At 47.3% G+C, this 22520-nt stretch overlaps 1 protein-coding gene across 1 annotated transcript in view; it reads right to left on the bottom strand.

The window, feature by feature from the left end:
* Window positions 1–12340, bottom strand: part of ZNF365 (zinc finger protein 365) — a 175405-nt gene extending 163065 nt beyond the window's left edge. The window contains exon 1 of the mRNA XM_063961817.1: window positions 12222–12340. The gene's annotated coding sequence lies outside the window, so the exon portion shown is untranslated. The remainder of the gene's footprint in view (window positions 1–12221) is intronic.
* Window positions 12341–22520: the final 10180 nt, after the last annotated feature.

Below are 22520 nucleotides of genomic sequence, written 5' to 3'. Positions count from 1 at the left end.
ATGTTTTGACGTTACTCCTTTCCTAGCCTGTATCAGGGTAGGAATAACCTTGTTCAGAATGTCCTTTTCGAGCTAGTATCTGGCGTTCAACCTCCATGCCGTCAAACATAGCCGTGGTAAGTCTTGGGCGAACGGCCCCTGCTGCAGCAGGTCCTCCTGAAGAGGAAGAGGCCTCTGCCTTCTTGGCCAGTCTAGAGCAATGAGGATTGCCTGAACTCTTGTTCTCCTTATGAGTTTGCTTACTCTTGGAATGAGTGGAAGTGGAGGAAACACGTACACCGACTGGAACACCCACGGAGTCACTATGGCGTCCACCGCCACTGTTTGTGGGTCCCTCGACCTGGAACAATACAGCCGAAGCTTCTTGTTGAGATGAGAGGCCATCATGTCGATCTGCGGTACGCCCCAAAGATCTGTTACCTCCTTGAACACCTCCGGATGGAGACCCCATTCTCCTGGGTGGAGGTCGTGTCTGCTGAGGAAGTCCGCTTCCCAGTTGTCTACTCCCGAAATGAAGATCGCTGACAGCGCAAACGCGTGCTTTACTGCCCAGAGGATGATTCTTGTTACCTCTGACATTGCAGCTTTGCTCTTCGTTCCGCCCTGTCTGTTTATGTAAGCCACTGTCGTTACAATGTCCGACTGCACTTGAATGGCCCGATTTCTCAGAAGATGGGCCGCTTGGAGAAGACCGTTGTTGACGGCTCTTAGTTCCAGAATGTTTATCGGCAGGCCGGCTTCCAGACTTGACCACCTTCCTTGGAAGGTTTCCCCTTGAGTGACTGCGACCCAGCCCCGGAGACTTGCATCCATGGTTAGAAGGACCCAGTCCTGAATCCCGAACCTGCAGCCCTCCAGAAGGTGAGGTAATTGCAGCGACCAGAGGAGTGAAATCCTGGCCTTTGGCGACAGACGTATTCTCTGGTGCATGTGTAGATGGGATCCTGACCACTTGTCCAGGAGATCCAGTTGGAAGGACCAAGCATGAAACCTCCCGTACTGCAGAGCCTCGTAAGAGGCCACCATCTTCTCCAGAAGGCGAATGCACTGATGAACTGACTCCTGGGCTCTTCGTAGCAGGTGCCGCTGAGGGAAGAAAAGATGACTTACCCGCTGTAGCCGTGGAGATCCACGCATCCAACGCTTCCCCAAAGAGAGCCTGACCTGTGTAGGGTAGGGTCTCCACACCTCTCCTGGATTCCACGTTGGCAGACCACTGGCGCAGCCACAAACCTCGACGAGCTGAGACCGACATGGAAGATATTCCTGCAGCCATTGGACCCAGGTCTTTCATGGATTCCACCATAAAACCTGCAGAATCCTGAATGTTACGTAAAAACAATTTGTCACTTTTATCTATTGTACCCAAATCCTCAAGTAATGTGCCTGACCACTTTACTATAGCTTTGGAAATCCATGCACAGGCAACAGTAGGACATAGTATCACCCCTGAAGCCGTGTATATGGATTTAAGCGTAGTATCAATTTTGCGATCAGCCGACTCCTTTAAGGCGGTAGATCCTGGGACAGGTAAAACCACCTTTTTCGAGAGTCTGGATACAGACGCGTCCACTATGGGTGGGTTTCCCACTTTTTCCTATCCTCCTCAGGGAAGGGGAAAGTAACCGGAACCCTTCTAGGGATTTGGAATTTTTTATCCGGGTTTTCCCAAGCTTTTTCAAAAATAGACTTAATTCTTTAGATGCAGGGAAGGTTAGCGAGGCTTTCTTATTGTCAGTGAAGTAAGCCTCCTCAACCTGCTCAGGTGTTGTATCAGCAATATTCAACACATCCCTGGTAGCCTCTATCATCAACTGCACCCCTTTAGCAAGAGATGCGGCTCCCATGAGCACATCCCCATCACCATCTGCCGCGTCAGAATCGGTATCCGTGTCATCTTGCATAATCTGGGCAAGAGCACGTTTGTGGGAACCTACAGAAGGGGGCCCTGAGGTAACAGAACCGGACCAAACTGCCAAAGAGTTCTGTAAAACCTGAGTTGCAGATTCATTCTGTGCAACCCTAGTTGATAGATGATAACCATTCAGGCTCTCTTGCTGGTATCTGTGCTAAAACAGTGCAATCCTGATTACATGGAATGAGATCATCCTGAGAGGACATATCCTCTGCAGCATATGACACAGAGTTCCTGGACATAGCTAACTGGAGACCCCAAACACTCCACACACACACACAGGGTAGGCTAGACAGAGTTTCACACCCAAGAATGGCAAGAGAGACACAGAGGTTGGAGCCAACCCACACACAGCGCTTTCAAGGTATAGGGAGACCCCCAACCAGCGCTGACTGTGCACCTTAATAGGTTACCGTTACACAATCTTTACACAGTCTTCCCCCTTCTACAACCACTGGTACCGTAAGAGATAGCTGGAGTTGCTCTGGAGGGACTGCACGTAACTGACAGTGTTTCTGCAGGCTGGAAAATTACGCTGAACGCCGCTGGGTCCGCTCTGAGGAGAAGCGCTGCCCCTTAATGGTGCTGTCTTTCCACTCTTCATGAGATTATACCGGCCTGAGGATTCATGCTGGCAGCGATCCCGGGACCCTGACAGGCTTAAGAGGTCAGTGTAGGGTGTAGGCGCTGGCTTAGGGCGCCCTTTACAGCACCGCACTATGTATCGCTGAGCCCCGGAGCGCAGTTAGTACTGCACTCCATACCCTGTTGCCGCCATCTTCACACCTGCCCCCCGCTTGCTACGGAAGCCGGTGACTGACTCGCCACCGAACTTCTGGCTCTGTAAGGGGGTGGCAGCATGCTGCCGGGGTGAGCGATCCTCTGTGGCAGGGAACTCAGTGTCCTGTCAGCGGAGATAGTGGCTCAGACCCGGCAGGGCGGACACTACTTTCCCCCTTAGTCCCACGAAGCAGGGAGGCTGTTGCCAGCAGCCTCCCTGTAAAATAATAAACTCAAAACTAAACTTTACCAGAGAAACTCTGTAGAGCTCCCCTAGCTGTGACCGGCTCCTCCGGGCACATTTTCTAAACTGAGTCTGGTAGGAGGGGCATAGAGGGAGGAGCCAGCCCACACTCTCAAACTCTTAAAGTGCCAATGGCTCCTGGTTGACCCGTCTATACCCCATGGTACTAATGTGGACCCCAGCATCCTCTAGGACGTAAGAGAAATATATCTTATATAAATATATAAATAAATAAGAATTTACTCACCGGTAATTCTATTTCTCGTAGTCTGTAGTGGATGCTGGGACTCCGTAAGGACCATGGGGAATAGCGGCTCCGCAGGAGACTGGGCACAACTATAAAGAAAGCTTTAGGTCTAACTGGTGTGCACTGGCTCCTCCCACTATGACCCTCCTCCAGACTTCAGTTAGGATACTGTGCCCGGAAGAGCTGACACAATAAGGAAGGATTTTGAATCCCGGGTAAGACTCATACCAGCCACACCAATCACACCGTATAACTCGTGATACAATACCCAGTTAACAGTATGATAACAACTGAGCCTCTCAACAGATAGCTCAACAATAACCCTTTAGTTAAGCAATAACTAAGGCCCTCATTCCGAGTTGTTCGCTCGCAAGGCGATTTTAGCAGAGTTGCTCACGCTAAGCCTCCGCCTACTGGGAGTGAATCTTAGCATCTTAAAATTGCGAACGATGTATTCGCAATATTGCGATTACACACCTCGTAGCAATTTCTGAGTAGCTTCAGACTTACTCGGCATCTGCGATCAGTTCAGTGCTTGTCGTTCCTGGTTTGACGTCACAAACACACCCAGCGTTCGCCCAGACACTCCTCCGTTTCTCCGGCCACTCCTGCGTTTTTTCCGGAAACGGTAGCGTTTTTTCCAACACGCCCATAAAACGGCCTGTTTCCGCCCAGAAACACCCATTTCCTGTCAATCACACTACGATCGCCTGAGCGAAGAAAAAGCCATGAGTAAAAATCCTAACTTCATAGCAAATTTACTTGGCGCAGTCGCAGTGCGGACATTGCGCATGCGCACTAAGCTGAAAATCGCTGCGATGCGAAGATTTTTACCGAGCGAACAACTCGGAATGAGGGCCATTATACAAGTATTGCAGACAATCTGCACTTGGGATGGGCGCCCAGCATCCACTACGGACTACGAGAAATAGAATTACCGGTGAGTAAATTCTTATTTTCTCTGACGTCCTAAGTGGATGCTGGGACTCCGTAAGGACCATGGGGATTATACCAAAGCTCCCAAACGGGCGGGAGAGTGCGGATGACTCTGCAGCACCGAATGGGCAAACTCTAGGTCCTCCTCAGCCAGGGTGTCAAACTTGTAGAATTTAGCAAACGTGTTTGACCCCGACCAAGTAGCTGCTCGGCAAAGTTGAAGAGCCGAGACCCCTCGGGCAGCCGCCCAAGAAGAGCCCACTTTCCTCGTGGAATGGGCTTTCACTGATTTAGGATGCGGCAGTCCAGCCGCAGAATGTGCAAGCTGAATCGTACTACAGATCCAGCGAGCAATAGTCTGCTTTGAAGCAGGTGCACCCAACTTGTTGGGCGCATACAGGATAAATAGCGAGTCAGTCTTTCTGACTCCAGCTGTCCTGGAAACATATATTTTCAGGGCCCTGACTATGTCCAACAACTTGGAAGCCTCCAAGTCTCTTGTAGCCGCAGGCACCACGATAGGTTGGTTCAGATGAAAAGCTGATACCACTTTAGGGAGAAACTGGGGACGAGTCCTCAATTCTGCCCTATCCATATGGAAAATCAGATAAGGGCTTTTACATGACAAAGCCGCCAATTCTGATACACGCCTGGCCGAAGCCAAGGCCAACAACATGACCACTTTCCACGTGAGATATTTCAAATCCACGGTTTTCAGTGGCTCAAACCAATGTGACTTTAGGAAATCCAACACCACGTTGAGATCCCAAGGTGCCACTGGAGGCACAAAAGGGGGCTGAATATGCAGCACTCCCTTAACAAAAGTCTGAACTTCAGGTAGTGAAGCCAGTTCTCTCTGGAAGAAAATCGATAGAGCCGAAATCTGGACCTTAATGGAACCCAATTTAAGGCCCATAGTCACCCCTGACTGTAGGAAGTGCAGAAAACGGCCCAGCTGAAATTCCTCTGTTGGGGCCTTCCTGGCCTCACACCACGCAACATATTTTCGCCATATGCGGTGATAATGGTTTGCAGTTACTTCTTTCCTAGCTTTAATCAGCGTAGGAATGACTTCCTCCGGAACGCCCTTTTCCTTCAGGATCCGGTGTTCAACCGCCATGCCGTCAAACGCAGCTGCGGTAAGTCTTGGAACAGACAGGGCCCCTGCTGCAGCAGGTCTTGTCTGAGCGGTAGAGGCCATGGGTCCTCTGAGATAATTTCTTGAAGTTCCGGGTACCAAGCTCTTCTTGGCCAATCCGGAACAATGAGTATAGTTCTTACTCCTCTTCTCCGTATTATCCTCAGTACCTTTGGTATGAGAGGAAGAGGAGGGAACACATAAACCGACCGGTACACCCACGGTGACACTAGAGCGTCCACAGCTATCGCCTGCGGGTCTCTTGACCTGGCGCAATACTTTTCTAGCTTTTTGTTTAGGCGGGACGCCATCATGTCCACCTGTGGCCTTTCCCAACGGTTTACAATCAGTTGGAAGACTTCTGGATGAAGTCCCCACTCTCCCGGGTGGAGGTCGTGCCTGCTGAGGAAGTCAGCTTCCCAGTTGTCCACTCCCGGAATGAACACTGCTGACAGTGCTAACACGTGATTTTCCGCCCATCGGAGAATCCTCGTGGCTTCTGCCATCACCGTCCTGCTTCTCGTGCCGCCCTGTCGGTTTACATGGGCGACCGCCGTGATGTTGTCTGACTGGATCAGTACCGGCTGGTTTTGAAGCAGGGGTTTTGCCTGACTTAGGGCATTGTAAATGGCCCTTAGTTCCAGAATATTTATGTGCAGGGAAGTCTCCTGACTTGACCATAGTCCTTGGAAGTTTCTTCCCTGTGTGACTGCCCCCCAGCCTCGAAGGCTGGCATCCGTGGTCACCAGGACCCAGTCCTGTATGCCGAATCTGCGGCCCTCCTGAAGATGAGCCCTCTGCAGCCACCACAGCAGAGACACCCTTGTCCTTGGAGACAGGGTTATCAGCCGATGCATCTGAAGATGCGATCCGGACCACTTGTCCAACAGGTCCCACTGAAAGGTTCTTGCATGGAACCTGCCGAATGGAATTGCTTCGTAGGAAGCTACCATCTTTCCCAGGATCCGCGTGCAGTGATGCACCGACACCTGTTTTGGTTTTAGGAGGCCTCTGACTAGAGATGACAGCTCCTTGGCCTTCTCCTCCGGGAGAAACACTTTTTTCTGTTCTGTGTCCAGAACCATCCCCAGGAACAGTAGACGTGTCGTAGGGGCCAGCTGCGACTTTGGAATGTTTAGAATCCAGCCGTGCTGTTGTAGCACTTCCTGAGATAGTGCTACCCCGACCAACAACTGCTCTCTGGACCTCGCCTTTATCAGGAGATCGTCCAAGTACGGGATAATTAAAACTCCCTTCTTTCGAAGGAGTATCATCATTTCGGCCATTACCTTGGTAAAGACCCTCGGAGCCGTGGATAGACCGAACGGCAACGTCTGGAATTGGTAATGACAATCCTGTACCACAAATCTGAGGTACTCCTGGTGAGGATGGTAAATGGGGACATGCAGGTAAGCATCCTTGATGTCCAGTGATACCATGTAATCCCCCTCGTCCAGGCTTGCAATAACCGCCCTGAGCGATTCCATCTTGAACTTGAATTTTTTTATATATGTGTTCAAGGATTTCAAATTTAAAATGGGTCTCACCGAACCGTCCGGTTTCGGTACCACAAACATTGTGGAATAGTAACCCCGTCCTTGTTGAAGTAGGGGTACCTTTACTATCACCTGTTGTGAATACAGCTTGTGAATTGCCTGTAACACTGCCTCCCTGCCTGAGGGAGTGGTTGGCAAGGCAGATTTGAGGAAACGGCGGGGGGGAGACGTCTCGAATTCCAGCTTGTACCCCTGAGATACTATCTGAAAAATCCAGGGATCCACCTGTGAGCGAGCCCACTGATTGCTGAAATATTTGAGACGGGCCCCCACCGTACCTGGCTCCGCCTGTGGAGCCCCAGCGTCATGCTGTGGACTTAGAGGAAGCGGGGGAGGACTTTTGCTCCTGGGAACTGGCTGTATGTTGCAGCTTTTTTCCCCTACCTCTGCCTCTGGGCAGAAAGGACGCGCCTTTAACCCGCTTGCCCCTATTGGGCCAAAAGGACTGTACCTGATAATACGGTGCTTTCTTTGGCTGTGAGGGAACATGGGGTAAAAATGTAGACTTCCCAGCCGTTGCTGTGGAAACGAGGTCCGAGAGACCATCCCCGAACAACTCCTCACCCTTATAAGGCAGAACTTCCATGTGTCTTTTGGAATCTGCATCTCCTGTCCACTGCCGAGTCCATAACCCTCTCCTGGCAGAAATGGACATTGCACTAATTTTGGATGCCAGCCGGCAAATATCCCTCTGTGCATCCCTCATGTATAAAAGTGCGTCTTTTATATGCTCTACGGTTAGCAATATAGTGTCCCTGTCTAGGGTATCTATATTTTCTGACAGGGAATCTGACCATGCAGCTGCAGCACTGCACATCCAGGCTGAAGCAATATCTGGTCTCAGTATAACACCTGTGTGTGTATATATAGATTTCAGGATAGCCTCCTGCTTTCTATCAGCAGATTCCTTCAGGGTGGCCGTATCCGGAGACGGTAGTGCCACCTTCTTTGACAAGCGTGTGAGCGCTTTATCCACCCTAGGGGATGTTTCCCAACGTGACCTATCCTCTGGCGGGAACGGGTACGCCATTAGTAACCTCTTAGAAATTACCAGCTTCTTATCAGGGGAAGCCCACGCTTCTTCACACACTTCATTTAACTCCTCAGATGGAGGAAAAGCTACTGGTAGTTTTTTCTCTCCAAACATAATACCCTTTTTTGTGGTACCGGGGGTAACATCAGAAATGTGCAACACATTTTTCATTGCCTCAATCATGTAACGTGTGGCCCTACTGGAAGTTACATTAGTCTCATCGTCGTCGACACTGGAGTCAGTATCCGTGTCGACATCTGTGTCTGCCATCTGAGGTAGCGGGCGTTTTAGAGCCCCTGATGGCTTTTGAGACGCCTGGGCAGGCACAGGCTGAGAAGCCGGCTGTCCCACATTAGGTATGTCGTCAAACCTTTTATGCAAGGAGTCGACACTGTCGCGTAATTCCTTCCACAGCACCATCCACTCAGGTGTCGACCCCGCAGGGGGTGACATCACATTTACAGGCATCTGCTCCGCCTCCACATAAGCCTCCTCATCAAACATGTCGACACAGCCGTGCCGACACACCGCAAACACACAGGGAATGCTCTGACAGAGGACAGGACCCCACAAAGCCCTTTGGGGAGACAGAGAGAGAGTATGCCAGCACACACCAGAGCGCTATATCACACAGGGATCCCACTATAAATAAGTGTTTTCCCTTATAGCTGCTTTTTATATATTAATATATATATATATATATATATATATATATATCCTGCGCCTAAATTTAGTGCCCCCCCTCTCTTTTTTACCCTTCTGTAGTGTTCACACTGCAGGGGAGAGCCAGGGAGCTTCCTTCCAGCGGAGCTGTGAGGGAAAAATGGCGCCAGTGTGCTGAGGGAGATGGCCCCGACCCTTTTCCGGCGGACTTCTCCCGCTTTTTTCTGGAATACTGGCAGGGGTATTTTTACATCTATATAGCCTCTAGGACTATATATGATGTAGATTTGCCAGCCAAGGTGTCATATATTGCCCTCAGGGCGCCCCCCCCAGCGCCCTGCACCCATCAGTGACCGGAGTGTGAGGTGTACATGAGGAGCAATGGCGCACAGCTGCAGTGCTGTGCGCTACCTTGGTGAAGACCGAAGTCTTCTGCCGCCGATTTTCCGGACCTCTTCATGCTTCTGGCTCTGTAAGGGGGATGGCGGCGCGGCTTCGGGAACGAACACCAAGGTCGGGTCCTGCGGTCGATCCCTCTGGAGCTAATGGTGTCCAGTAGCCTAAGTAGCCCAAACTACCACCTGTTAGGTAGGTTCGCTTCTTCTCCCCTTAGTCCCTCGCTGCAGTGAGTCTGTTGCCAGCAGATCTCACTGTAAAATAAAAAACCTAAAATATACTTTCTTTATAGGAGCTCAGGAGAGCCCCTAGTGTGCATCCAGCTCAGCCGGGCACAAGATTCTAACTGAAGTCTGGAGGAGGGTCATAGTGGGAGGAGCCAGTGCACACCAGTTAGACCTAAAGCTTTCTTTATAGTTGTGCCCAGTCTCCTGCGGAGCCGCTATTCCCCATGGTCCTTACGGAGTCCCAGCATCCACTTAGGACGTCAGAGAAAATATAAATAGATATATCTAGGAAACACTGAAAGTGAAACTACACAGCAGATACAGGCACAGACAGTAATAGGCAATGCAGATAAAAATTATGACAATAAAACTGCACTGGAATAGTATATGTACAGATATATATACAGGTTGAGTATCCCTTATCCAAAATGCTTGGGACCAGAGATATTTTGGATATCGGATTTATCCGTATTTTGGAATAATTGCATCCCATAATGATATATCATGGCGATGGGACCTAAATCTAAGCACAGAATGCATTTATGTTTTATATACACCTTATACACACAGCCTGAAGGTAATTTTAGCCAGTATTTTTTATAACTTTGTGCATTAAACAAAGTGTGTGTACATTCACACAATTCATTTATGTTTCATATACACCTTATACACACAGCCTGAAGGTCATTTAATACAATATTTTAATAACTGTGTGTATTAAACAAAGTTTGTGTACATTGAGCCATCAAAAAACAAAAGTTTCACTATCTCACTCTCACTCAAAAAGTCCGTATTTCGGAATATTCCGTATTTAGGATATTTGGATATGGGATACTCAACCTGTATATATATATATATATATAGATAGATAGATAGATAGATAGATAGATAGATAGATAGATAGATAGATAGATAGATAGATAGATAGATAGATAGATAGATAAAACACAACGCAGTCCTAGACCGGAGGTGTATTTCAGAATACTCGTACAATATATCATGTAATAGGTACACTCTTTCTTAACTAACGCTGTCTGTATGACATGTAGAATACTCAAGTGTTTGTAACATCACAGCGCTGTATACAGGCGGCTTTACAAGGGAAACCTTTCCCTGCAGTCCCAAAGACCAGCCGCAGCTATGTTTAGATGATGGCACCTAGGGTCTCAGTCAGGGAGTAAGGGAGAGTGTGAGGGAGCTCCAGGGCGGGAAAATCTGCAGTAGATGTCGCCCTGTTCCGGGGGAGGGGCTACAGGTCAAGCGCCGGCTCCCCTATGCTGATCCTCACCGCCGGTACTACAGAGTCTTATAGTTAGTATAACCTACCTTCACTCCTATGCCCTGGCGGTCTAGTGGGGTCCCTGCTCGGTGACAGTGCCCACGCCAGCGTCGCGGTCCGTCTCCCTAGACTGCGACAGGAACGCAATTTAATGGCGGGTCCCATCTGGGGGACCATATTGCCTCCTCCCCGTAGCAGCCACGCGAACCAGGAGAGAGTCTGCGACCGTGCGCCTGTAGCCGGAGCGTCCCTGCCTGCAAGTACCCGATAACAGGCCGCGGGAGTATGCGACACCGCCTGGGAAGTGATGGAGCCGCAGCACAGAATGTCACATTGACATATCAGTGCTGCAGCCCTTGAAGTCTTCTTAGAAAACTTTTCAGGGCTGCCCAGTGCAGCCCCCCTGTTAAGTGACCTGCTGCTGCAGGCACCATCTCGAACCTAAGCTCCAGTGCCAAGAGGCAGGATTTATAGAGGTGACTCCAATGCATCCTGGGACAGCCTAAAGCTTTAGCCTGTTGCTGCCTCTGGATCAAGATCCACCCCGATGTTTCCCTGTGGAACACAACGTACCCTGCTGCAGAAAGTTAAATAATAAAAAATAAACCATTTGCCTAAATTTCATCTCATCCCGCCACTTTCAAGACCCACAAGATGATGCCACCCATTCTAACTAATTTCCACAAGATACAGACTCACACCCCTCTGCTGCAGGGTATCCGTTCAGATGGTCGACCATGTTGTGGTCGACAGTCATTAGGTCGACCACTATTGGTCGACATTGACATGGTCGACATGGACACATGGTGGACACATGAAAATGGTCGACACATGAAAGGTCGACACATGAAAAGGTCGACATGAGTTTTTTTACTTTTTATTCTTTTGGGGAACTTTTCCATACTTTACGATCCACGTGGACTACGATTGGAACGGTAATCTGTGCCGAGCGAAGCGGTAGCGGAGCAAAGGCACCATGCCCGAAGCATAGCGAGCAAAGTGAGCCATGCGAGGGGACGCGGTGCACTAATTGGGGTTCCCAGTCACTTTACGCAAAAAACGACACAAAAAAAGTTAAAAAACTCACGTCGACCTTTTCATGTGTCGACCATTTTCATGTGTCGACCATGTGTCCATGTCAATGTCGACCAATAGTGGTCGACCTAATGAATGCCGACCATAACATGGTCGACCATTCATACCGGAACCCTGCTGCAGTATATGAGGGGAATATATACAGGTTACTCTAATGAACAAACAGGAACATAATTAGAATGAAAAACAAAGTACTGTAGTTCCATGGATTAGACTGTCTGTAAAGAGTTCTAGTTAGTCAACAAATCACTGCCTCCCTGATCTTCTTTACACAGAACTCTGAGAAGTACAGGCTTAAATATATAAGGGAATGTATGATGCAACAAGACCCACCTGCACACAGAGAACACTTTCTCCAGGTTTGAATCCATGCAACCAGAACAATCTCATAACAATTCATCACAAACTGATCTTCATAGCAGAGATTATTCCACACAATATGATGCAAACAATACCTTAATAATAATTGGTATGAACCGTTTATAAATACAGAATAACCTCTTTTAGAGTTTTTTGGGGAGCTCATAAATCATCCAGCTTTCAGAAAGAAGTGTCATGGCTGTCCTCTGCTGTATGTCAGGCTGTCAGGGGTTAATGCACAGATGGCAGGTTGGCTCTATCTGCTGCTGCTGCTGTTGTACACCTTTATCAGCAGAGAGTGAAGAGTTTATCATTGCCCTGTAATCGCAGCAGGAGGAAACAGCAGACTTACCGGACTTGTTGCTGATGCTGCTAGAAAAGCCCTTTTCAGCAGAGCCGTAAATCAGTGCAGGGCTGGCACTACTTCCATAGCAGCAGCAGGGCTGTAGGCAGGGATGCTGCTGCTGATCACCCAGTAATACCCAGCTCCTAAACTTAACATGTAAGCTGCCCCCTAATTGGTCACTGCACAATTCCATCTGATTGGGCACTAACATTTTCCAGGCTGTGTTGTTCTCCATCCTTGTGGAAGATTATGTCACCTCTCTCAGCAAAGCTTCTAATGGGAAATGCTGTGAGGCGGCTTGTTACTTAAAGCTGCCTTGATACTAAGGACATAGTTTAAGTAAGATGATGCTTGCAATCACCTGCATAGCTTTCATCAGCTAGTTCCTTGCAAAACATAATGCAGGATATGGTCCTCTCTTAGCAGGTTACAGTGTGCTGTTGTAGCTGCTACAGCTCTTGCTGTCTTAAAAATACATAGTATCAACATACAGTAGGAATCATGTTCAGATCATGTTCAGGAAACTGTGGTATCCCAGTTGTTAATGGACCTTCTCGTGCCTACTTGTGGTCACTGCTAATGTGGCTTGTCATCCATGTCGTGCAGGTATATATATATATATATATATATATATATATATACACACACACACACACCCGTCATAAACTTTTTTTAGCTGTACACAGTGCATCCGGAAAGTATTCACAGCGCTTCACTTTTTCCACATTTCTCTTACGTCCTAGAGGGTGCTGGGGTCCACAAAAGTACCATGGGGTATAGACGGGTCCACCAGGAGCCATTGGCACTTTAAGAGTTTGAGAGTGTGGGCTGGCTCCTCCCTCTATGCCCCTCCTACCAGACTCAGTTTAGAAAATGTGCCCGGAGGAGCCGGTCACAGCTAGGGGAGCTCTACAGAGTTTCTCTGGTAAAGTTTAGTTTAGAGTTTATTATTTTACAGGGAGGCTGCTGGCAACAGCCTCCCTGCTTCGTGGGACTAAGAGGGGGGGAGTAGTGTCCACCCTGCCGGGTCTGAGCCACTATCTCGGCTGACAGGACACTGAGCTCCTGAGGGGATAGATCGTTCCCCGCCACAGGGGATCGCTCACTCCAGCAGCATGCCGTCACCCCCTTACAGAGCTGAAGATTTGTGGCGAGTGAGTCACCGACCACCCTAGCAAGCGGGGGGCCGGTGTGAAGATGGTGGCATCAGGGTAGGAGCGCAATATTAACTGCGCTCCAGAGGCTCAGCGGTACATAGTGCGGCGCTGTGAGGGGCGCCCTGAGCCAGCGCCTACACTGGTCACACAGCCTGTCGGGGTCCCCGGATCTCAGCCAACATCAATCCTCAGGCCAGTATAATCCTATGAAGAGCAGGAAGACAGCGCCATTTTGGGGGCGGAGTTTCTCAGAGCGGACCCAGCAGCGTTTCAGCGCCATTTCCTGCCTGCACAATGCTGTCAGTGAAGAGCAAGTCCCTCCACAGGAATTAAGATGTCCTGAAGCCAGCCCGGGTGTCAGTTCATCAGTGTATTCGCCTTCTGGGGAAGATGGTGGCCTCTTACGAGGCTCTGCAGTACAGGAGGTTTCATGCTCGGTCCTTCCAACTGGATCTCTTGGACAAGTGGTCGGGATCCCATCTACACATGCACCAGAGAATACGTCTGTCACCAAAGACCAGGATTTCACTCCTCTGGTGGCTGCAATTACCTCACCTTTTGGAGGGCCGCAGGTTCAGTATTCAGGACTGGATCCTTCAAACCACGGATGCAAGTCTCCGGGACTGGGTCGCAGTCACTCAAGGGGAAACCTCCAAAGAAGGTGGTCAAGTCTGGAAGCCGGCCTGCCAATAAACATTCTGGAACTAAGATCCGTCTACAATGATCTTCTCCAAGCAGCCCATCTTCTGAGGAATCGGGCCATTCAAGTGCAGTCGGACAATGTGACAACAGTGGCTTACATAAACCGACAGGGCAGAATGAAAAACAGAGCTGCAATGGCAGAGGTAACAAGAATCATCCTCTGGGCAGAAAAGCATGCATTGGCGTTGTTAGCAATCTTCATTCCGGGAGTAGACAACTGGGAAGCGGACTTCCTCAGCAAACACAATCTCCATCCAGGGGAGTGGGGTCTCCATCCGGAGGTTTTCAAGGAGGTGACAGTTCTTTGGGGCATACCCCAGATCGACATGATGGCCTCTCATCTCAACAAGAAGCTTTGGCGGTATTATTCCAGGTCGAGGGATCCACATGCAGTGGCGGTGGACACCCTAGTGACTCCGTGGGTGTTCCAGTCAGTGTACGTGTTTCTTCCACTTCCACTCATCCCAAGAGTTCTAAAACTTATAAGGAGAACAAAGGTTAAAGCGATCCTCATTGCTCCAGAGGGGCTTGGTACACGGATCTTCAAGATCTACTGCAAGAAGAGCCGAGGCCTTGATAATGCCGATTTATTACCTTATAACCTTCACTATATACTGGTAAGAGATTCAGTACGCAATTGGCGTATGGGGTACCGTAAGGGTACGCACTTAGCGTAGCAGACGCTTATCCGTGGTCGAGACGCACATGCGGCACGCTCGCTCACAGCTTAACGCTTGGTGTCGAGCACGCTATAGGCGGCCGACTACCGTAATGCTACGCTACTAGCGTAGCGTACGCTCGTGACCACGAGGGGAACACGAGCGGCGCAGACGCTCGCGGGATGACACTCAGTAAACCTTGTATGCAACACAGTGAAAGATTGATTTTGTACTGTAAACCTTACTACTGAAATACTGTAGCGATATAACGCTGCTTAACCTTGTTAATGTGAAAGCTGTTTGAGTGATTGAGACGCTCCGATTACCCTCTGCAATGTAATAAACACACGATACCTTGCTAAGGTTCCAACACCTTTACTAACAATGTCTAGCTATGTAAAAAGGGGAAAACAGTTAACAATTCATACACTACAGTCTAACATCAATATCTAAGCAGAATAACTACACATAAATATACAATAGCGTCACAATCGCAAACAATAACATACAATGAGAGAGAGAAAGAGAACGTGGCAAAATACAGTCAGATTTAGAATGGTCACAGAGAGAACTTACACACTGGGGAATGATTCGCTGCGCAGTCCTGGTACCAGCTCCTGGTTAGTCAATGATGAAAACCGTTGTAGGAAGAAGACTGAGCTGGCCAGGCTGGCTGTCCTTATATACACTGCGTACAGTATACTACAAAGGGACCTATAATCTCATTGTTCATTGGACACAGGAATGTCTCCTCGCATCATAACAAAAGGTCATAGGTTAGTTTGAACAGGTGGGCTGTGACTATATCGAACTGCTCAGGTGGGAGGGAATCTCAGGATTCCCGCCGCATGGATAATAAACCGCAAATATAGTAAATGTCCAGAAACTACTAATAGACATAACTATACGCAGGAGCAATTAATCTTTACCTAACCAGCACCGGATTGTTTCTAATAAAATGTTCTTTAGTTTGGTACCAAACACAACTGCTCAAACCCTGTCTGACCCTTCGTACCATGCAAAGAGGAATTCCTCTGTCCAGCGACCAGTTACATTAAACAAACTTACTGTTATTATTAAGGGGAACATTACCTATAAAACATACTATTTGGATTTACTATGTAACTATTGAGTCGCCCGCTAGACGCACACAAACTCTACCGTAAATGCACATACCACGCGCTCGAGCGCATGGCCGTGGAGGCGCCATCACGCAGCTGCGAGTATCCGCACGCACGGGAGAGAATGTGCACGTGCAGCGGGCAAGCGCATGGGGTGAATATATGGCAACGTGTAGCGTGATATTTTTCCGACTTTGACAGTCCACCCTTTGGCAGTCATCAATAACTGCCACTTCCTAAAACAGTAAAAAAAAAGAAAAATATATGTCATCATGTAAATACCTTTTATGATTGGGTAAAGGGAGGAGAGGAGAAGGTGGGAAAAAAGGTATGACCTAGTGAGATAGTAGAAGCATGTGTGTATGAATCCATGTTTGAGGGGTCATGTATCATCGTGCCGTACGTGTTTTAAATCAAGCTTCGAGGTATTGCGAAGTATACATTTGAATTCCTTCTTATCCCGTATCAAGGGTCTGTGGATGGGCTGTCAAACTTTACCGAGCTCTTTTCGGCTTTTGGTTGCAACAAATGGGGAGCACATTTAGTTGATGATACATGAATGGGGGGGGGGGGTATGTGAGTACTGATACCTGTGTCTATATTCCCTGTCGACTATGTGTGTTATTACCTGAAGGTTGTAGAGATGAATATAAGAAACAATCGTTATAAATGCAGTCATAAACTATGTGAGTTTAAATAAACAGTCGCCGATTGAGGTCTTGTCTGATGTCTTGTCTTGATGTACATGTTGTCTGATGTCTTTCGGTGCTTTTGCTATAAATAGCGAGCAAAAGTTGTTCCATTGTCCATGAAATTACAGTCTCTAAGGTATTTGGGCTATCGTAAAAGTTAAAGTCACTAGGGATATTGGGGGTCTGTGGCATAGTCCATCAATGGTCTGTGTAAAAGAGGTTGTCAAATTCTTCTTCCAAGCGGATGTCTTTGTACCTTGGAGGAAAACAAAGGAGAAACGGGTGAAAGAAACGGACTGTGGAATCACATTTTCATCACAACATTGTCTCTATCGTTGTGTCATAAATCAAATTAGTTGTTGTTATTACAGTGTCCTCGCTCCTCAGACTCATCACTCTAGTACTACCTTTACACTTCGTTAAAGCCCGAACGCATCTAAATATCAGTCCAACCAATATGACGACTCCTAGAATACACAAAAGAAATTTCCCTACATCCATAATAATACCTTGGGCCCATTCTCCTAAGCCCGAGAACCAATTTCGTGGGTTCAACCATGACACCCAACTGGTCAGCTCATTACCCACAGCAGCGAGAGTGAGATTATGTCTCCTTCGGAACTCCCACTTTAATTGTAAAATGTCATCCATCTTTTGGTCTATGACCTCGTCCGGGTCCTCCGTGCTGTTTGTAATATACGTGCAGCATTTTATTCCATATTGAGTTGCTAGGGTAACACAATACCCGCCTGTCACAGCTGTGAGGTAATTGAGGATCATCCTATGCTGAACCAGTTCTGTTTTGTAGGCTTGTAACTCTTTCCCAGTGTACCTGAATGTGTCGTCATACATTTCGGTGATATTGTCTAATAAATTTGCAAGCGCAGATATATATCTATAATTTATCACTCCTCTGGCGGTACGAGTGATATCTAACGCGAGTAGGAATTGAATCCCGATGGATTCATGGATCAGATCAGAGGCTGGATGCTCTGTCCTCTCTATCAGGTGCCGTTTAACGACGTGCTCGTAATGAGTGTGAGTATAAGGAGCTTGGGCACTGCGGTGAATATCTTTCATTTTGTTATGGGTTACAGTCATTACTTCAGGCAGTACTTTTCCAATATAACACAATCCCTCTGAGTTTGGGGCAAGCCACTTATACGCCTTCCTCCCGCATATGAAATATGCATCATCGGGGAGAACATATGGGACGGAGTATGACATAACCATGTTACAAATTTTCCATGTGAAATCTCCTAACCCTAATTCTCCCATCTGTTTAGTACACGTATCTGTTTGTACGATATGTGCACAGTATCCTGGTGATACTTCTCCAACTCGCATGGTCCTACTTCCTAGAGTGTACCTATACCGGAAAAATCTTCCATGGTCGGCTATCTGGCGTATAAGTTCTGTGTCTATGGGCATTCTGTCGGCTCTGTATGAAAAGGTCATGGTTTGATTACTCCATGACACTTCCCAATTTCCCGGCTTTCAGGGATTGGAAATGTTAAAGCATACTAAGGACCTATCCACATGATATTGGTGGAGCTTCAAACTAGGAGGACTAGAGATATTAAACCTCTTGTCCACCGGCCTCCCACCACTTAGCTCAAGTACCTCTCCTACAGTTAAAGGGAATGGTACTAGTCCTGATTTGCTATGACCTTGAGGTACTTGAGAGCATACCCAACAGTCTGTCTGATTTAACACTTTACCCACTAAGGAGTGATAGTCACTCAATGGATGCCGGTCCATGTGGATATTAAAACTGGACTGACATTTCTTGATGCACCCATCCTCAACTATATTGTCACAATGCCTACAGATGCAGTTCTCCTCAGCTAACAATCCTTCACAATTCCTTCTATTGTCAATGCTACCAGATCGTTTTCTGATACTCGCCTTTACTCGGAGATTGTGTTGCTCTTGGAAAACTACGCCTCTGTCTCTGTCATCAGAACCCATTTCAGATCCTTTCTCGACCTCCATGGTACTCTCGCCGAAACAGACTGCTCTGGTCAACATCATGGTCAACAGGAAAATCCGGATCACAGTCTCTTGGGGCAAGTCCATCTTACAGGAGGAGAAAGAGAAATGTGTAATGGGGGTACAAAAAAATACTTTGAGGGGAAAGAAAAATGTTACGATGTCTCATGTCCTCTAGTCTTGTTGTTCTTCTTGCTCTGCAGTTTTCCAAACGAACACTCGGGTGATACAATATTCCTTCCAAATCAGCGATCTCTCTGTAAGGAGCAAAAATCTTGCATTACCATTTGTCTAACTGATGTGTGACATACCATCTTTAAAACATGAGAACATGAGAGAGAAGAGAGGAAAAAAAAAAAAACGAGAGAGAGAACAATTCATCACATTTTACATTAAACAACAAACAAAAACAAAAAAAAAACATTGTCAGATCTTCCGTTCACCATCAGGCTGTCACACTAACACAGCCATTGGTATCTTTGCGCAGTCCCCTCCCCACCAGTATTTCCACACTCCACCCTTTTGTGCCTGGCCAGGACACACCGATGTCGGTAGGTCACACTGGGGTTAGGTAGACCTCTGCAAAGACCAATTAGCTATGTGATGTTTGAGTTCTGCCGATGAACGTCAGAGATGGGAAAAAGAAACATTTACAAATAAATTACAACGTTTACCCGGCCGTTCCTGTGTTTACAAGGAACTGACCTCCCAATATCATTAACTGTAACCTCAGGCTTACTATCAGTCCTAATGATCACCTTTCCTGATTGCATATTACAGGTGCGGCCCAAGCTTCTTCCTAGGTGATTCCTGATTACAATTTCGTGTGTTATGACTTTGCTCTTGTTCTTGTCTAGGGGGTTGATATACCTTCTGTGGTTCTTTAAACCTACAATCTCGTGCATAATGACCTTCCTTCTGGCAATTATAACACCTTATCACCTTTGACTTACCCACAGGGATCTGAGGCTTCTTACCTCCCTGTGCTTCCCTGTTTCTTTGGGTATCATGGTCATGTCGTTGTCTAGGGGGTTGATATGCCTTTTGTATATTTCTTGATCTACAATCTCTTGCAAAATGTCCCTCTTTGTGACAATGATAACAAACTATCACATTTGAATTTCTCACAGGGGTTTGGGGCTTAAGCTGGTGTGGCTTCGTTGTCAGGGCTTGTCTACTGATTGTCATTTGCTTACTGCCCTGTGACTCCAGGTGTCTTTTGATGTTCCATTCAATTATAACATCATCTTGTGTTGGTTCTACAATATGAGATACATTTGTTTGTGCGTGATATATAACACGTGGACATGACCTCACCTGACCCTCCGTAAGGGGGTTTGATTACTGCCTTTACCGATTTGGTCGCGTCCACCTGGATGTCTTGTATGATGGCTGCTGGAAAAGGTGCCGACATCGTGCTGGGCTCACTTTCTTGCTGGTAATCCTGAGGGAAGTTTAACATGGAGTGCAACTTGCACGGGTTAACAGTTGTACATTTAACAGTTTTACTTTTATCATTGTTACATTTGTTACTTTTATCATTGTTGCATTTGTTACTTTTATTCTTATCATCAATAATACAGTTGCTAAGTGCATTTTTATCATACACCAGTGTGCCACTCTCTGTAACCACCTTCTCTCTTGTTGCCATATTTTTTTACCACAGTGAGAGTCGGCTGTGTAAGCTAATCCTCCTAGTATTTCACCTTCCCGTTGCCATAACTGTAAATAATCATAATGTTTGATCCGTCTCTTTGCAGATTTAATGAGACATATCCTTCTCCTTAGATTTTGTAACACCTCGGGACTAAAACTGCCTACCCGTGGGAACTTTTCCCCGTCATGCACAGTCATTCTTTCCCATTCATCGCACAAAACCTCTGTGTGTGAACCGTATTTCTCACACATGATATACCTTGCCGACCCGATTGGTCGGTTTACTAAGTCAACCTGAACCAAGGTTGATCGCCCCTGAACAACTGGCCCCCATCTTTGCAGGTGTTGCTTTCACTACCTCTGACCTTCAAATCAGGGTCTTCAGTGAACCCTTACAAAAACCAAGATGTCCGGGGTAGGCCGGCGGCGGAAGTTTACCGAGTACCTCCACTCACTCCTCGCCCACGTTGGCCAGTACTGCAATCACTGACTCAGAGCTGCTGTACCCAACCTAGGGCCCCTATGAACCTTTATTTACTGGGGCGTGTTGGACCTACCAGTCCCCAGCAAGTATCAGTTGTTAGAGAATTCCCGAGTGACCAGCGAACCTCCCTTAAAATAAAAAAAATTACACAAATCACGTTAGAATGTACAAATAGCGTTTATGACCCCTCTAGCATACGCAAATGGTACTGGGTCAAGTTACTAACTGATGCGCACAATTACATGCGGTACAATTGTTCTGCACATAAGCAACTAATCTTATGTGCGGAACGACTAGTGGAATCGAAAATTGTGGCTGCGAATTCCTTCAGCCAGAGCTTAATGGCCTATATGGGTACCGCACCAACCCTTCCTGGTGTTGTGCTCCTTTACTCTTTATCTATAGCGGACTTCCTAGTCTGCTGTACCTGGACCTCCTGGTCCGTGACCTCCTGGTCTGTGCTACAGTAGACCTCCTGGTATACTCTAATGCTCTTCTTTTAATATGTTTAACAAGGGATGCCTCCCAAGCCACCGTGCTGTCACTTACATGTATGTACCTCACGAGAACTCGATGATTTCCTGTGGTTCCACCCAAAATTTAGAAACTTATATATATGTATACACACACTTTCACCTCATATACTCTTTACATTTGTTTCTGCGCAGAAATCCCTTTCATTCAGTATCGCAGGCTAATCCCGAGGAGTTGCAACTAGAGAAGGATCTATTAGCTTAAAATTTTGGACACTGAGATTGATTTGCGCTATTATCGCGTTGCCTCCGTATCGCCTGCTAAAACAATACTATCGTGCGATTTGTATTACGTGGGCATACCCGGACGCTCCGTTGCGTAATATACGCTCCGTGCGTCGGCCCTTGCGTCGCGTACGCTAGTCCCACCTTTTGTTAGAGACACATGTACGCAAGCCAGGTATATCCACAGAAATACAACTAACACGTTTATATCAATGTAGATGATCTTTAACTGTAATCATCTACCGAGCACCACACAGATCTTTCCTTGTATCTTTAGGCAAAGCCGTGTGCGTGTTTTACAAATTACTCCTTAACGTATTAATATTACTTTTAACTACCAATAGCAACAAATCTTTCTCAGCACGTTATCAATTGTGAAATGGCAAACAGGAAAGTGAGGTGTGAAAATACACAAATGAAAAGAAATGCAGGTGTGTGCGTGTGTTGCGTACGCAATGTGTACCAAACAGAAATGAAACAGTTTTAAAAAAACAATAGCGTACTGTTCTTACCTCCCGGTTCTGGATTCCACCAGCACTCCTACAGCGTAGTGAAACAGACGCTTATCTAGCCAGCACTACTGTATCCCTCACCACCAATACGGATACGAAGGGATACTGCCTTCCCGCCCTTGCTGACAGATAAAGTCTGTGTTCGCTAGTGCGGATATGTGGAGAACGGGCGAGGCCCCAATTGATAATGCAGATTTATTACCTTATAACCTTCACTATATACTGGTAAGAGATTCAGTACGCAATTGGCGTATGGGGTACCGTAAGGGTACGCACTTAGCGTAGCAGACGCTTATCCGTGGTCGAGACGCACATGCGGCACTCTCGCTCACAGCTTAACGCTTGGTGTCGAGCACGCTATAGGCGGCCGACTACCGTAATGCTACGCTACTAGCGTAGCGTACGCTCGTGACCACGAGGGGAACACGAGCGGCACAGACGCTCACGGGATGACACTCAGTAAACCTTGTATGCAACACAGTGAAAGATTGATTTTGTACTGTAAACCTTACTACTGAAATACTGTAGCGATATAACGCTGCTTAACCTTGTTAATGTGAAAGCTGTTTGAG

Source organism: Pseudophryne corroboree, chromosome 3, assembly GCF_028390025.1.
Source record: "Pseudophryne corroboree isolate aPseCor3 chromosome 3, aPseCor3.hap2, whole genome shotgun sequence".
Taxonomy (NCBI): domain Eukaryota; kingdom Metazoa; phylum Chordata; class Amphibia; order Anura; family Myobatrachidae; genus Pseudophryne; species Pseudophryne corroboree.
Note: the sequence above shows the minus strand (reverse complement) of the source record. Positions and strands in the feature narration are given on the sequence as shown.